Source organism: Oryctolagus cuniculus, chromosome 6 (genome assembly GCF_051225735.1).
Source record: "Oryctolagus cuniculus isolate XC-2025 breed Fujian yellow rabbit chromosome 6, ASM5122573v1, whole genome shotgun sequence".
Taxonomy (NCBI): Eukaryota; Metazoa; Chordata; class Mammalia; order Lagomorpha; family Leporidae; genus Oryctolagus; species Oryctolagus cuniculus.
Window position 1 is genome coordinate 22,773,859 of NC_142872.1, and position 18,109 is coordinate 22,791,967.

Below are 18,109 nucleotides of genomic sequence, written 5' to 3' on the forward strand. Positions count from 1 at the left end.
GGTGTTTGGTGTTTTTGTGTCAGCCTAGCACCTTTCAGGCCCCCCAGCTCCCTGCTAATGTGCCCGAGAAGGCAGCAGAAGACGGCCCAAGTACTTGACCCCGTGCCACCATGTGGGAGATCAACATGGTGCTCCTGGTTCCTGGCTCGTGGCTTCATCCTGGCCCAGATCCGACTGTTGTGGCTATTGGGGGAGTGAACCAGCAGACGGATCGCTCTCTGTGACACTCCTTCCCTGTCAACCCATCTTTCAAATAAATAAAATAAATATTTTTTAAAAAATTAAAAACTTTTGTACTTCAAGGGACACAGTCAAGAAAATAGACAATAGATAATCCCAGTTTTTTTTTTTTTAACTGAGCAGAGAATTTCAGTAGGGATTTCTCCAAAGAAGATGTACAAAAGACCGAAGAGCACTAAGAAAATGATCAACATCATTAAACATCAAGAAAATGCAAATCAAAACAGTGAGATGCCACTTCACAACCCTTAAGATGGCTGTAATGGAAAATGACAGTATTAGTAAGGCGTGGAGAAACTGGAATACTTACAGATTACTAGGGAGTGTGTAAAATAGAACAGCTGCTTTGGAAAGCAGTCTGTCAATTAATCAAAAGGTTCCACATGGTTGCCAAATGACCCAGAAATTCCACTCATACATGGATACCCAAGAGAATTCAAAACACATTTCTACACAAAACCTGTACATGAATATTCATGGAAACATTATTTATAAGAGCCAAAAAGTAGAAAACAACTTAAATGTTCTTCAAATGATGAATGGATAAACACAATTAGTATGTATGCATAATGGAATATGTTTGGCAATAAAAAGAAATACTAATACAAGTCACAACATGAACAAACTTTGAAAACATTACACTGAATGAGTCAGTCACAAGGGAAAATTTGTTTTATGATTCCATTTCTATGAAATGTTCCCAACACACAAATCTATAGAGACAGAAGACAGATTAGTGTAGTCTATGGCTGTTTGCTTGTGGTCAAGGGGAGAGCAGGGGATGGGTAATGATTCCTAATAGGATTTCTTTCTGGGGTGATGAGAATGTTCCAAAATTTATTCTAGTGATGGCTGCACAGTTCTGAATAGTACATTTTAAATGGGTGAATTGTATACTATGTTAGTTACCTGTGGCAAGAAAGTATTACTGGACTGGTGCCGAGGCATAGTAAGTTAAGCCTCTGCCTGCGACAAGCGCTGACATCCCATGTGGGAGCCGGTTCTAGTCCTAGCTGCTCCTCTTCCAATCCAGCTCTTTGCTATGGCCTGGGAAAGCAGTGGAGGATGGCTCAAGTCCTTGGGCCCCTTGCACCTGTGTGGGAGATCCGGAGGAAGCTCCTGGCTCCTGGCTTCAGATCAGCCCAGCTTTTGCTGTTGTGGAGATTAGGGGAGTGAACCAGCAGATGGAAGATCTTTGTCTCTGTCTCTCCCTCTCTGTCTGTAACTCTACCTCTCAAATAAATAAATAAAATCTTTTAAAAATAGGCCAGTGCTGCGGCTCACTAGGCTAATCCTCCGCCTGTGGCGCCGGCACCCCAGGTTCTAGTCCGGTCGGGGCACCGGTTCTGTCCCGGTTGCTCCTCTTCCAGTCCAGCTCTCTGCTGTGGCCCAGGAGGGCAGTGGAGGATGGCCCAAGTGCTTGGGCCCTGCACCCGCATGGGAGACCAGGAGGAAGCACTTGGCTCCTGGCTTCAGATCAGCACAGCACGCCGGCCGTAGCGGCCATTTAGGGGGTGAACCTTTGGAAGGAAGACCTTTCTCTCTGTCTCTCTAACTCTGCCTGTGGAAAAAAAAAGAAAGAAAGAAAGGAAGAAAGGAAGGAAGGAAGGAAGGGAGGGAGGGAGGGAGGAAGGAAGGAAGGAAGGAAGGAAGAAAGGAAGGAAGAAATTATTAATAAAAACCAGTCAGAGAACAATCATTCAAGGAGGCGGCGCTGTGGCGCAGTGGGTTAATGCCCTGGCATGAGGCGCCGGCATCCCATATGGGCGCTGGTTCTAGTCCCAGCTGCTCCACTTTCAATCCAACTCTCTGTTGTGGCCTGGGAAAGCAGTAGAAGATGGCCCAAGTCCTTGGGCCCCTGCATCCACGTGAAAGACCTGGAAGAAGCTCCTGGCTCCTGGGCTTCAGATCGGCGCAGTTCTGGCCATTGTGGCCAATTGGGGAGTGAACCATCAGATGGAAGACCTCTCTCTCTGCCTCTCCTCTCTCTGTGTGACTCTGACTTTCGAATAAATAAATAAATAAATCTTTAAAAAAAAACAATCATTCAAAACCACTTGCTTTGTTTTTTGAATTAATTACTGATGTTCCTCAATGCTAAGGAATTGTTCTAACCAAGAGGCTAATACTCTGAAGCAAGTTGATTTTCTTCGGATATATTTCTTTGGCTGATGAAATCAAATATGATTTGATCCACTCCCAGGAGTCAATGGCTTTCCTTGCTTGGCTAACAAGTCACTCAGAAACTTAATTTGGTTGCAGCGTCCTTTTCATTTTTTATTTTTGTGATAAAATATTCCATTTTGGGGGCCAGCACTGTGGCGCAGTGAGTTAATGCCCTGGCCTGAAGCGCCGGCATCCCATATGGGTGCAGGTTCTAGTCCCAGCTTCTCCTCTTCCAATCTAGCTCACTGCTATGGAAAGCAGTAGAAGATGGCCCAGGTCCTTGGGCTCCTGCACCCACGTGGGAGACCCTGAAGTTCTTGGCTCCTGGCTTCAGATCGGCGTAGCTCTGGCCATTGCGGCCAATTGGGGAGTGAACTATCAGATGGAAGAACTCTCTTTCTCTCTCTCTCTCTCTCTCTCTCTCTCTCTCTCTGCCTCTCCTCTGTGTAACTCTGACTTTCAAATAAAAATAAATAAATCTTTAAAAATATAAATATTCCATTTTGAATTTTCAGTTCCTTCTTTGACCTAAACTGCGAAGTCACACTCTTCATTTCTTCACACCTTATTGGTTGCACAAGCCAGCCCTGTTCCATGTGGGACAGACTGTACAAGGAAATGAATACTGAGAGGCAGGGGTCATGGGGTCATTTCAGAGGCTGCCTATCTCAATGCCCTTTGAAGAAGGCATCAACAACAATAACAACAAAAAAAGGTGAAAACAGTATTTTTCTTTTTTATTTGTATTTATGTATTTATTTATTTTTTAAAGATTTATTATTTGAAAGTCAGAGTTACACAGAGAGAGGAGAGGCAGAGAGAGGAGAGGCAGAGAGAGAGAGAGGTCTTCCATCCGCTAGTTCACTCCCCAACTTGCTGCAATGGCCATAACTGTGCCGATCCGAAGCCAGGAGCCAGAAGCTTCCTCCAGGTCTTCCACGCGGGTGTAGGGGCCCAAGGACTTAGGCCATCTTCTAATGATTTCCCAGGCCACAGCAGAGAGCTGGATCGGAAATGGAGCAGCCAGGTCTTAAACCAATGACCATATGGGATGCCAGCACTCCAGGCCAGAGCGTTAACCCACTGTGCCACAGCGCCGGCCCCAATATTTATTTTTTAGATTCATTTATTTATTTGAAAGGCAGAGTTACAGAGAGAAAGAGGGAGGGGGGGGTCTTCCATCTGCTGGTTTACCCCCAAAATGGCTGCAATGGCCAGAGCTGGGCTGATCTGAAGCCAGGAGCCTGGAGCTTCTTCCAAGTCCCTCACGTGGGTGCAGGGGCCCAAGAACTTTGGCCATCTTCTGTTCTCCCAGGCCTTTAGCACAGAGCTGTATTGGAAATGGAGCAGCCAGGACTTGAACCAGTACCATGTGGGATGTTGACACTGCAGGCGTCGGCTTTACCCACTATGCTACAGTGCCAACTCCTATTTTTCTTTTCTTAAGAAGTTTTTGTTGTAATGATTCTAATGCAAACATTAAGAAAAACAGTAGAAATCCTCATATAGCTCATAATCTTTCAGACTTTCTCGTCCCACCTAACTAAAAGTCCATATATATATATAATTAAGGCAAACATAAATATTCATTAATTAATGTATCCATTATTTCAACAATTATCTACAGTGTTCTGATTGTATACCAGGAAGCATACTAAGTACTCTAGGCTTTAGAGGTGATGATGAACAAAATTAAGTCCTTGTGCTCATAAAAATGGGGCTTCTATGTTGGTGGAAGATAAAAGACACACATACACACACATTTGTATATAATTGTCAGGTGTAAACACCAAGAGGAAAAAGTGCTGTCTTTGGTTGGCCAGGAATACCTGTAAATTTTGAGTAAAACTTGAATGTAGTCTTAAAATTTTGTTAAATTTAATTGGGTTGGCAGTAAGGGGGAGGGGAGAGAGAGAGAGAGAGAGAGAGAGAGAACATAGCCATCCACTTGTTGACTGCCATGTACCAACCAGCAATAGTACCCAGCATCAGGCCTGAAGACGGGAACCAGAAACTCAATCCAGGTGTCCCACGTGGGTGGCAGGAACAGTTACCTGAGTCTATTGTCACTGCCGCCTCCCAGAGTCTGCATTAGTAGGGAGTTGGAATCAGGAGCCAAGCTGAAAACAGAACCCAAACACTCCAGTGCGGGACACAGGCATCTTAACCAGCATCTTCACCACAAGGCTAAATGCCAGCCCCCTAAATGTAACCTTTGAATAAATGTTATCTCTAAAACGTGAATTAGTTTATTTTGTTACAGCATAACAAACTATTCGAAACTTAGTGTCTTAAAACCATAATAACAATTTATTATCTCTCGCAATTTCTGTGGGTCAGGAATTCAGGTGTGGCTTTGCTGGGCATCCTGTCCTGGGATCTCTTAAGCTGTGGTCATCTGAAGATTTCGCTGAGGAGGCAAGGCTGGCTCCCATGACTGACAGGCTGGTGCTGTTCGTTGCTTAGAAGGCTCAGTGCCCCCTCATGGAGGTCTCCCTACAAGGCACTTGAGTATCCTTGTGCTGTGGAGGCTGATTTACCCCAGAGTGAGGCTGTAAGAGATAATACAGAAGTGTAATGCCTTTTATGACCTAACTCTGAAATCACTTTTGGGGCATTCTATTGGTCACATAGGTTAGCTCTGATTCAGTGTGGGAGGGGATTACACGATAGCAAATACAACTGAAAGTGAGAATCACTGTGTCCTTGGTCTGTGTTTATCACAATCCAGACCATCATGTACTTTTACATGATTGGAATGATTTTAAGCACTTTACCCAGGGGGAAAACATCACCAATGAATACTAAAGTCTAAGTTTTTTATTATTATTATTATTGGTTCCATTTCATTTGCAACACTTACCTACAGGTGCACCACATATAAATATCTTGTTTGAAGTTTATTCTCCCTTGGTGTATAAATCAAAATACTTAACTAGAAAAAAAAAAACATGAAACCACATTTTAAAAATGGGAATTCTCTCAGTGGGAAGGTTTCAGACACGAACTCGGTTTCTTTAATAAACATACAGGTATTCAGGTTGTCTGTTTATTCTTGAAGGAGCCTTGGTAGTTTGTCTTTCAATGAGTTTGTGCATTCTTCTAAGGTTCGTACTACTCTTCCCATAGTGTGTTTTTAATATCCTTGGGATCTGCTGTGACGTCACTTTTCTCATTCAAGATATTGGTAATTTGTTTCTCGTCTCCTTTTTTATCTTAAGCAGTCTGGCTAGAGGTTTATCAATATTATTCATCTTCTCACAAAATTACTTTCTAGATGCACCAACTTTGTTGTTTTTCTATTTTTAAAAATTTTCCTCTGATATTTACTATTTTCTTTCTCCTGCTTATTTTGAGACTTATTTATTTTTAATTTTCTAGTTTCTTAAGGTGCAAGCTGAATTCATTGATTTGAGACTTCACTTTTTCTCAAAAATTTAGTGCTATGAGGTTCCCCCTAAGTACTGTTTTAGTGGTAATCTACAAATATTCATGTGAATATTATGGATTTAAAAATATTCTAAGGGGCCAGCACTGTGGCATAGTGGGTAAAGCCTCTAACTGCAGTGCCAGCATCCCATATGGGTGCCGGTTTGAGTGCCCGCTGGAGTCCCGGCTGCTCCACCACCAATCCAGCTCTCAGCTATGGCCTGGGAAAGCAGTATAAGATGACCCAAGTCCTTGGGCCCCTGCACCCACATGGGAGTCCTGGAAGAAGCACCTGGCTCCTGGCTTTGGATCAGCCCAGCTTGCCCATTGCAGCCATTTGGGAAGCATACCAGCAGATGGAAGACCTCTCTCTCTCTCTCTCTCTCTCTCTGTAACTCTGCCTTTGAAAAAATAAATCTTTTTAAAAAATTTTTGGTATCAAAATAAACTTATCTTTTAATTCTATCTTCAACAAACTTTTTAGACTACTCATGTATGTTTTATTTTTATGTTTAGTCAGTTAAAAATATGTTCTAATCTTCCCTGCATTTTCTTCTCTGATCATGGGCTATACAGAAATAATTCAGTAAGTTTCAGTGTACTGAGTGATTTTCCAAAGATGTTTCTGATATTAGCTATACTTCCACTGCAGTTACAGAATAGATCTGGTATGATTTGAATTCTTTACATTTATGGAGATTTGTTTTATGGCCTAGAATATTGACTACCTTGGTGAATGTACTTTACTAGATGCTCTGGGTGTAGTTTTTTTTTTATGATTTATTTATTCATTTGAATAGGCAGAGTTACAGAGAGGCAGAGGCAGAGGCAGAAGCAGAGAGAAAGAGAGGAAGAGAGAGAGAGAGAGAGAGAGAGAGAGAGATTGTCCATCCTCTGGTTAACTCTCCAAATGGCTGCAATGGCCAGAGCTAGGCTGATCTGAAGCCAAGAGCCAGGAGTTTCTTCCATGTCTCCATGTGGGTGTAGGGGCTCAAGGATTTGGGCCATCTTCTTCTGGCTTCCCAGGTACATTAGCAGGAGCTGGATCAAAACTGGAGCAGCTGGGACTCAAACCAGTGGCCATCTGGGATAATGGCACTGCCGGCAGTGACTACTTGCTACACCACAGTGCCAGCCTGCCTGGGTGCACTTTGAAAGGAGTGTTCTATTTATGGAATTATGTTAAATTGGTTGATTGTGTTTTGTGCATATGTTTGATATCCTGATTTTTTCTAAGCAATCTCTTATTGTGCATTTATCATTTCATTTATATCAGTTTGCTTTATATTTTCAAGCTATATTTTTAAGTGTATAAGTATTTAGGATTATTATGTCTTCCTGATACATTGATCACGTTTTCATACAAAATGATCTTCTTTATCTCTGGTAAATTCCTTTTTCTTTTTAAAAAGAAAACATTTTAGCCAGCGCCGCGGCTCAATAGGCTAATCCTCCGCCTTGCGGCGCTGGCACACCGGGTTCAAGTCCCGGTCGGGGCGCCAGATTCTGTCCCGGTTGCCCCTCTTCCAGGCCAGCCCTCTGCTGTGGCCCGGGAGTGCAGTGGAGGATGGCCCAAGTGCTTGGGCCCTGCACCCAATGAAGTGTCATGACCTCATGTGCATGATCAGAGTAAGAGTGCCCCATAGTAATTTTGTCATAAGGACCTAAAGGTCATCAGAGGGTCACATCCTATAACCTTGTTGGGTATTTCCAGCCAGCACTGGTTCCAGCCTGCACCCTGGTCAGGAGAAGCACCTGGCTCCTGCCTTCAGATCAGCGCGGTGCGCCGGCTGTGGCGGCCATTGGAGGGTGAACCAACGGCAAAAGGAAGACCTTTCTCTCTGTCTCTCTCTCTGTCTCTCACTCTCCACGCTGCCTGTCAAAAAAAAAAAAAAAAAAGAAAAGAAAAGAAAAAAGAAAAAAAAAAGAAAACATTTAAAAAGAGGCAGTGTCATGGCATGGTGGGTTAAGCTGTGGCTTGCATTGCCGGCATCCCATATCAGAGTGCTGGTTAGGCTGCTCTGCTTCAGATCCAGCTCCCTGCTTGTGTGCCTGGGAAGACAGCAAAAGATGACCCAAGTACTTGCACCACTGCCATCCACGTGGGAGACCCAGATGGCGTTCTGGGCTCCTGGGTTCAGCCCGGTTCAGTCCCAGCTGTTGAGGTCAACTGGGGAGTGAACCAGCACATTGAACTGTTGTCGGCTGCGGGGCCCCCAGTGAGCTTTATTGCAGGCTCCTCCCTCCCTGCATGAGAGAATACAAAGGTGGAAGCATAAGGATGTGCAAGAAAGCCGATTTATTCACAGCAAAATCAAAGTGCAAACTCAAGAATAAAGTAGTGCATGAACAAACAGGCCAAAATGCAAAAAGTCTCCCAAAAGGAAAAATCCTCACCAAGGGGGGAAAAAAGTGAAAAGGACCTTAGCCAAGGGAAAAGCCCCCACCAAGACAAACCCCCTCCACAAGGTTAAGCAGTCCCTATGAACCTCTAGAGGCATGGGGGTGGTTCAACTGGCCAGCCCCGATTGAATTTTCGAAAAAGCGCAGAGTTTGGAGCAGGACTTGAGCACCGCTCATTTCTGTGCCCCTCCCCACCTTTTTAAGATTTATTTTATTTATTTGAAAGGCAGAGTTACAGAGAGAGAGTGAAAGAGAGAGAGAGAGAGAGAGAGAGATTTTCCATCCAGCGATTCACTCCCTAAATGGCCTCAACGGCCAGGGCTGGTCTGAGCCAAAGCCAGAGCCAGAAGCCCAAGCTTCTGGTCCATCTGCTGCTTTCCAAGGCCCATTAGCAGGAAGCTGGATTGGAAGTGCAGCAGCTGGGTCTTGAACTGATATCCATATGGGATGCCTTTGCTGCAGGCAGGCTTACCTTGCTACACTACAATGCCAGCCCCTCTGTACCCTTTTAAAGAAACATTTGAAGTGTCAGGACCTCATGTGCATGATCAGAGAGTAAGAGTGCCCCATAGTAATTTTGTCATAAGGACCTAAAGGTCATCAGAGGGTCACATCCTATAACCTTGTTGGGTATTTCCAGCCAGCACTGGTTCCAAGTTCACAAAATTATAGAACTTGTGGTTTCCGCTACAGGGAGAGGGGGCGGGGCCTGCTGGCAAGTGGGAGGTGTGCCTGCCTAGTACACAGAAAGGGAAGGGAGTTTGGATGGTGAACAGAAAGGGTCTGGTCATATGGGCTGAGCAAGGCTCTCATAGGGACTGGAAGCCAGGAACTCAACTCATGTCAGTGGTAGGAACCCAACTACTTGAGCCATCAGCAGGAAGCTGGAGTCAGGAGACAGAGGTGAAATCGAACCCAGGTAGTCCAATATGGGATGCAAGTGTCCTCACTGCTAGGGTTGTGTTTTGTTTTTAAGATTTATCTATGGGACTGGTGCTGTGGCGTAGATGGTTAAGCCACCATGTGCAGTGCCAACATCCCATGTGTGTGCCACTTGGAGTCCCAGCTGCTCCATTTCTGATCCAGCTCACAGCTAATGCACCTGGGAAAGCAGCAAAAGATGAACCAAATACTTGGGGCCCTCCACCCATGCGGGAGACCTGAATGAAGCGCCCTGTTCCTGGCTTCAGCCTGGCCCAGCCACGGCCATTGTGGCCATTTGGAGAGTGACCCAGCAGATGGAAAAGTGTGCTCTCTCTCGCTCTCTCTCTCTCTCTCTCTCTCTCTCATTTCTGCTTCTGCCTTTCCTTCTCTGTAACTCTACCTTTCAAATAAATAAATAGTTTCTAAAAAGATTTATTTATTTGTTTGAAAGGCAAAACTACAGAGAGGAGAGATAGAGATCTTCCATCTGCTGGGTCACTCTGCAAATGGCCACAACAGCTGGGGCTGGGCCAGGCCAAAGCCAGGAGCCTGGAGCTTCATCTGGGTCACCCATACGGGTGGCAGGGGCCCAAGCCTGTGGGTCATGCTCCACTGCTCTCCCAGGTGCGAAAGAGCAGGGAGCTGGGTCAGGAGTGGCGCAGCTGGGACTCAGGCCCGGACCAGTGCCCAAAAGGGATGCTGGCAGCAGCTTAACCTGCCTGTGCCACTGTGCTAGCCTCTTCTTTTTTCTGAAATCTACTTTATCCAATATTAACATGGCATTGTTAGTTTCCTTTTTATTACATTAGGATACATATTTTTGTCTTTACATTTAAAATGCATTTGACATAGATATCAGATAGATTTTACTTTTTTATCCAACGTAATCTTGTCTTTTTAGTTGGAGTATTTAGACTATTTAATGTGATTATTGACATGATGAAGTTTAAATCTATGATACTGATATTTGTTATTTGTCCCATTTCATTTTTGTTTTTCCTTTTTTCTTTCTTCTTTTGGATTGCTTTTTTATTATTCCTGTTTTCTCCCTTATTCAATTATTAGCTGTGATTCTTTCTTCTGTTATTTTATCATTTGCTTTAGGGTTTACAAGTACTCAATCCCCCTGCCCCAGGACTTCTCCCAAGAGGAATGAAGGCAGATGTCCTTACAAATATTTAAACATGTATGTTCATAGCAGCTTCATTTGTAGCTCCCAAAACTGGAAACAATCTAAATGTCCATCACAACATGACTGGATAAACAAACGTGGTGTGTCCATACAACAGAATACTACTCACTAATAAAAATGAATGAATTATTTATACATACAGGAACAACAATGACACTCAAAATAATTAGGCTGAGAGGAGAACAGTAAACCTCCAAAATTAGAAAAATGCAAACTATTCTATAATTAAACTGTACAGTAGCTGTGAGGGGATTGATAGGGGTTGGGGCAAGCAGGGAGGCAAGGGTGTGAAGGAATACAAAGACACACAAGAGAGTTGTGGGGCAGTGGTTATGTTTAATTGTCTTGCTTGTGATGATTTAATGAACATATACACACATCAAAACTTTTCAAACTGTTCACTTTAAAATGTACAGGTTATTGTATGTCAATTATACTGCAATAAAGTAGAAAGAAAAAATATTGTCTATAATTTTACCACCCAAATATGAAAACTGTTAGCAATTTGTCACTATCAAATGCTACATACACATTTTCAGATATCCAAGTGGTATCTCAATATTTTCCAAAATTGTAGTATTGCATTGTGTTAATACTAGCTTGAGCTATTTCCCACTGATTGGGTCAGTTTTCATTTGTCATGGTAGTGGTTGTTATCACTACGGTAATTGTACTGAAATAATGTTGTTATTTCAATATTCACTCAGTCATCCCAACAATAGACCTCAAAGCTGCCCCAGGGACACTGCTCTCTTCACTCTAATCAAACAATCATCTAATTCTGTCATGTCTGCCCTCTTAGTGAGAACATACCTGTCACCTCATTTCTACTCTCCTTGCTGATGTATTAGGTTAGACTTTCATTTCCCTTCTGGAAAATTGCAATACTGATGCTTATTCTCTTATCATTATTTTTAAAATTAAAAAAAAATTTTTTTTTAAATTTTTTGACAGGCAGAGTTAGTGAGAGAGAGAGAGCGAGCGAGAGAGAGAGGTCTTCCTTCCATTGCTTCATCCCCCAAATGGCCGCCATGGCCGGTGCGCTGCGCTGATCCGAAGCCAGGAGCCAGGTGCTTCCTCCTGGTCTCCCATGCAGATGCAGGGCCCAAGGACTTGGGACATCTTCCACTGCACTCCTGGGCCATAGCAGAGAGATGGCCTGGAAGAGGAACAACTGGGACAGAATCCAGCGCCCCGACCGGGACTAGAACCTGGAGTACCAGTGCCGCAAGTAGAGGAATAGCCTAGTAAGTCACGGTGCCAGCCTTTTATCATTATTTTTATAATGAGATGATCATTTTTTCTTTTTTCTTTTTTATTTGAAGGGCAGAGAGACAAAGACAAACAAGAAGAGAGAGATTTTCCATCTTCTGATTCACTCCTTTAAAAAGTCTGTAACAGCTGGAGTTGAGCCAGATCAGGGCCAGAAGCCAGGAACCCAATCTGGATTTCCCCGTGGTTGGCAAAGACTGAGCCTCCTGAGCCAGCACCTGCTGCCTCCCTGAGTGCACACCGGCAGGAAGCTAGAAGCCAGCTCTCCAAGCCAGGCCCTGCGACATGGGACGTGGCTGCTGCCCCCAGTGTCCTCTCCACGTTTTCTTATCTTAATGGCAATACTAGGCCAGTACATCCAAGAAAACGTGAAAACAATTTTTTTCTTGAGTTAAAATTTCATTCCAAGCTAGTCAATGCGATACTTATGTATTTTATATGACTGATTACTAATCACACATATAAATACATATCTACATACTGTATAAATTTATATTTAAAACATTTCTGATTATTTATATATAAAACACTAATATATATTTTATTTTTCATTACCTATTAATTTTTAGTGTTTGTAGTCATACTTCTACTCTCTTCTTTTTATATTTTCTAAGGGATATGGTAGAGTATTTTGATAGCTTCCTAGTGCTACATTAATATTACAGACCCAAAAGAAAAGTTATACTATCTAAGGGCCGGTGCTGTGATGTAGTAGGCTAAGCCTCCTCCTGCGCCAGCATCCCATCTAGGTGCTGGCTCATGTCTCGGCTGCTCCTCTTCTGATCCAGCTCTCTGCTATGGTTAGAAAAGCAGTGGAAGATGGCCAAGTGCTTGGGCCCCTACACCCACATGGGGAGACCTGGAAGAAGCTCCTGGCTCCTGGTTTCAGATCAGCTCAGCTCTGCTCCAGCTGTTGTGACCATCTGGGGAATGAACCAGTGGATGGGTGGAAGACCTTTCTGTCTGTCTTTCCCTCTGTCTGTAACTCTAACTCTCCAATAAATAAATAAATAAATAAATAAAAGCTTTAAAAAAGAAAAAAAGAATCTGGCTTACAGACAATTTGATTCTTTGTATTATTCATGTATTTGAGACAGAGTAAGCCAGAAAGGAGAGTACTCTCATCCAGTGGTTCACTCTCCTAATGCCCACGACTACCAGCTGGGAGCTGGGAACATAAATCAGGTCTTCCGTGTGGGTGGCAGGGACCCAGTCACTTGAGCCATCCCTGCTACCTCCCGGGGTCTGCATTATCACACTGCTGGAGTCAGGAGCCAAAGTCGGTGTCAAACCCAGGTTCTCTGATGTGGGACATAGGTGTCCTAACCTCTAGACCAAACACCCACCCAACAATTCAATTGTTTTTTTTTTTTTTTTAAACTTCCAGTCTTGACACTCTTGGGAAGAATTTATTTATCTTATTTTTGTTTATTTCAAAATCAGAATGACACAGAGAGAGATATTTTCCATCTACTGGTTCACTCCCCAGATGGCCACAACAGGTAGGGCCAAGCCAGAAGCCAGGAACTCCATCCTGGTCTCCCAAGTGAGTAGCAATGACCCAAACACTTGGGCCATCTTCCCCTGCCTTCCCAGGAGCATTAGCGGGGAGCTGGACCGGAAGCAGAGCAGTCAGGACACAAAGCAGTGCTCTGATGTGGGATACTAGTGTCACAAATAGTGGCTCAACCTGCTGAGCCACAATGCCCGCCGCTTAGAAGGCTTTTAAATACGTCTTGAATGTAAGTTTCTCCCAATGCCTCTCAGGTCAAATACAAAGTCCTTAGCCCCAGCTATCACAGCCTTGATAATATAGCAACTCCTTCTGGCAGCCTCAGCGTTGCCAGTCTCACACACACAGAGGCTTCAGCCACACTCAGCAACTCCTCAGCGGAATAAATACACCTCCCTGGAGGACTTAACCAAACTCTTCCAGGAATTGTCGAGGTCCTAAATTCTCTAGCAACAGGTGGTAGTGCTGAAGACATACCTATTAGTGTTTATTAATAGCCTGCAAACTCTCAGGGCACTGGGACACTGCTTAGTAACAGCCGTAAACTTTGCCTGAATGAGTAAGTGAATGAGTATCTTCTCCCTGGGCTGGCTAACTGGTTAGGGGTGATTCTTCCTGTGCAAGTATCTGGTTGTTTTGGTTTTAGCGTTTCCTGATACTAGACATGAGTGTGGCTTGCTTAGCACAGAAGCCATATTTTCACGGTATCCTCAGGACTTGAAGAGAGGAACCAGCTGATGAAGCATCGAGCGTGGAAGCAAGGCCTTTTCCCTCCTGGTTTTGTCCACGGTGTCTGGGAGAGTACCACCTGGGGCTGGAGATTTACAAGCGGCAACTAAACACATTTATTGTCTGTATTGCACACAGGGCTTCGGCACAGGGCTGGCAACCTGTTTCTTGTTTAGCTGGGGATTATTGGAGTACACGTGGTCACTGCAGATTGAACGTAGTTGTTCACCATTGCTCACTTGCCAAATGTCATAGTAAAAACCAAACCCACTAAGACAGCAGGAGCAGGGGAGGAGCATGGAGGGGCGCGGCCTTCAACAGAAAGTCTCCAGTCCCGTTTGCATGGCCTCCCAGCTCCATGGCTGACAGAAGCCTAGGTGGCTTCCCCAGCTCTGTGGCCCACACCGGCTTGCTTCCTGTTGCCCCTCCCCCGCCTTAGGCTGAGGCTTCAACTTCCTTTGGCAGCTTAAGAAAGCACCGTTTTGAGCTCCCAAAGTAGTTATTTTTCCTGTGTTTCCTCTCCCAAGATGGATTAATTTCATGTGTCAACTTGTCTAGGATCAAGCCTGCCCACTTAGCTGGTACCACATTTCCTTCTGGGTGTTTCAGGAAGAGAATTTGCATTTGATCAGAAGAGAAAGTAAGGAAGTCCACCCTTACCAAGTGGGCAGCATCCCCCTGTCCACTGAGAACCTGAAGAGGAGGCAGAGCGAGGGCTGGAACACTAGTCCTCTCCGCTCTCAACGTTAGAGCTCCCGGTTCTCGGCACCTCAGAGTCTGGAGCCAGGAGTCCCTGTCAGGAGCCCCCGGGCTCCCAGGTCTTTGGACTTAGCTCCATCACTGACTTTTCTAGGTGTCTGGTTAGCAAACAGCACCATGCCTGCAGTGTTTTCTTAATACACATCCTTGTGTACATCCATATGTGACACATGTGGGAGACACACGCCCTCTCGGGTGTTTGTCTGGAGAACCCTGTCTCCTCTTCGCCTCAACGATTTCTGCTTTTTTGTTTGTTTTCTTTTCTCCCAACTTTGTTAGATGTCAAGGAGGAATGATAACAAACATAGGGTGCAATCTACCATGCAAGTCAAAGTCCTCTTTGCTGTATTCTTTGGTGTGATGTGTGGTCTCCCCAGCCAGAGAGTGAATCCCAAAAAAACCATTATTTAAGCATTATCAATGTGTTTTTAAAATACCTTCCAAGTAGGAGTTCTAGTAATATTTGATTGGTATTACTGATTACCTTGTTAGCTGACACAAATACGTTTGGAGGTGCACAAGGGACTTTTCAAAAATGCTGGCAATTTCCAGATTCTCAACTGCATCTGTACTCAGTTCCCTAGCTGAACTGAGAATGAATCTACAACCAAGTTATCACAGTGGTTTTCGTCTCTCTCTCCCTTTTTGGTGCACACATCTAAGTCTTCCTATGCAATTTTCTCAGGGTGGAAAAACCTTATAAAAAAACTATTTGAAATAGTAGTTTGGGTCAGCTTCTTTCAATTAAGGCACCATGATGCGAGGTCTGGCTTCCTGATTTTTCATTTGGTTTGATTTGGTCAAAGGCATGACCTGGTGTCAGAAAAGGGATAGTTGGCTTATGGCTAAATTCTGATACAGTGTAGTGTGGGAAAAGAAAGGAAGTAATGATTGTTTTTCATTAAAGGCTCAGGCTGGGACCAGCACTATGGTGTGGCGGGTAAAGCTGCCACCTGCAGTGCCAGCATCCCATATGGGTGTCAGTTCGAGTCCCGGCTGCTCCACTTCTGATGCAGCTCTCTGCTATGGCCTGGGAAAGCAGTAGAAGATGGCCCAAGTCCTTGGACCTCTGTACCCATGTGGGAGACCTGGAACAAGCTCCATGCTCCTGGCTTCGGATTGGTGCAGCTCTAGCCATTGTGGACAAAATTGGAGAGTGAACCAGAGGATGGAAGACCTCTCTCTCTGTGCCTCTACTGTGTAACTCTTAAAAAAACAAAAAACAAAAAACAGGCTGGGGCCAGCCCTGTGTCATAGCAGGTAAAGCCTCCACCTATGACACTAGCATCCCAAATGGGCACTAGTTCATGTCCTGGTTGCTCTATTTCCAATCCATCTCCTTGCTAATGCACCTGGGAAAAGCAGCAGAAGATGGCCCACATGTCTGGGCTCCTGTTACCCAGGTGGGAGACCTGGATGAAGCTCCTGCCTCTGGCTTGTGGCCAACTGTGGAATGAACCAGTATTGAATGGAAGATGTCTCTCTCTGTGTAACTCTTTTTTTTTTTTTTTTTTTTGACAGGCAGAGTGGACAGTGAGAGAGAGAGACAGAGAGAAAGGTCTTCCTTTGCCGTTGGTTCACCCTCCAATGGCCGCCGCGGCCAGTGCGCTGCGGCCGGCGCACCGCGCTGATCCGATGGCAGGAGCCAGGAGCCAGGTGCTTTTCCTGGTCTCCCATGGGGTGCAGGGCCCAAGCACCTGGGCCATCCTCCACTGCACTCCCGGGCCACAGCAGAGAGCTGGCCTGGAAGAGGGGCAACCGGGACAGAATCCGGCGCCCCAACCGGGACTAGAACCCAGTGTGCCGGCGCCTCTAGGCGGAGGATTAGCCCAGTGAGCCGCGGCACCGGCCCTCTCTGTGTAACTCTTTTAAATAAACAAATAAATGTTAAAAACAAACAAGACTTTGGCTCTCTCATCTTTGTCAAAGAGAATACTACTACCGAGGAAGAATCCTGTGAAAGTCCAGTGAAGAAAGCTAAGGTGGGAAATGTTGAGGGTGAGAGTATTGTATTTCTTCCAGTCAATGGCATGGGCTACGTTTTAAATGTTTGCCCCTTTCGAATCCCCTGATGCAATTTGACTGCCATTTTAATATTAAAGGTGATAATTTGAGAGGCGATTGGGCCCTGAGGGCTCATGGACGGGATTAATACATCTGCATGTGGCTCCTTTCTCCTTCTTGCACGTGATGTGATGACGTAACCAGACTCTCACCGGAAGTATGAGCCAATCAATTTCTGTTCACTTTAGATTACTCAGGCTCCAGCACTCAGTGATAGCAACAGAGACAGTAAGGCTACCCATTTTATCTAACTACCTGAGAACACCATTATTCAAAGTGTGTTAAAAAAAAAAAGTAATGAAAACAGGATCCAGATCTTGAATTCTAAACACCATTCTTCAATAAAAGGGTCTAGGGTAGCCCCTTGAACAAGCAATTGGTTCTAAAGCTGGGACAGGGAGATCATAAGATGAGCCCAGAATATCTTGTGATCCTAGGAAGTAAATAAATACTTAAAAAAAAAAAATACAGCCTTGTTGAAAGAACTCAGAAGCCAGGCTGAAGGTCTCCTAAGCCAAAGGTGAAACAATATGAGCAACAAAATAAAAGCTGGTATCAGAGTTTTATCTTCAAACAAAATAAAAATCCATGACTCAACACCACCAACAATTAAATGGAGAAGCAACAGCTTTTCCAAACGGCAGAACTTCAATTAATAAAAATAGAAGAGGGAACCAGAAAACCACCATTTAGAAAATACCACAGCAGGACCTGTAGGCAAGATCTACTGATCCACTCAAACTAGTGGATGAGTTTGAGAAGAAACAACTTTTACACATTCTCAAAGTTTCTCCCCCAAGATACCCACTAACTAAAAAGGGAAAGGCAGTAACTTACAGTGGGAAAAAAATCTGACAGAATCTACCCTAGCCAAGTACTCAAGGTCAAGTATCAATAGTCAGTAAGACCTACTGACCACAGATATGTCATGGTACAACGGACTGAGGACAATTCATTTCTGCGACATGCTTTCAGAAGGAGTAACCTCAGTTCCATCAGAACACACCAGACAAACCCAAACTGAGGGACATTAGACAAAGTAGCTGATCAACATTTTTCAAAAGTGACAAGGTTATGAAACTCAAGGTAAGACTAAGGAAATGTTGAGGCTTCAGGAGTCATGGAGGAAGTAACTACATGCTCTTTCTGGATAGTTTTCTGGAACAGAAAAAGAACATTAGTGGGACAACTGGTGAAATATTAGTAGGGTGTTTGGTTTAATTAATGGTGTTTTTACCAAGTTCTGATCACTGTGTAAGATTTTCACTAAGGGAAGCCCGGGGAGGCACATAAGGAAATGTTCTATTTTTGCAACTCTTCTGTAAATCTAAAATCACTTTCAAAATAAGTTAAGCACTCTTTTCGTGTCCAGTGATATTTATGGCTAATGTCATATTTTGATTCTAGGACAAAATTAC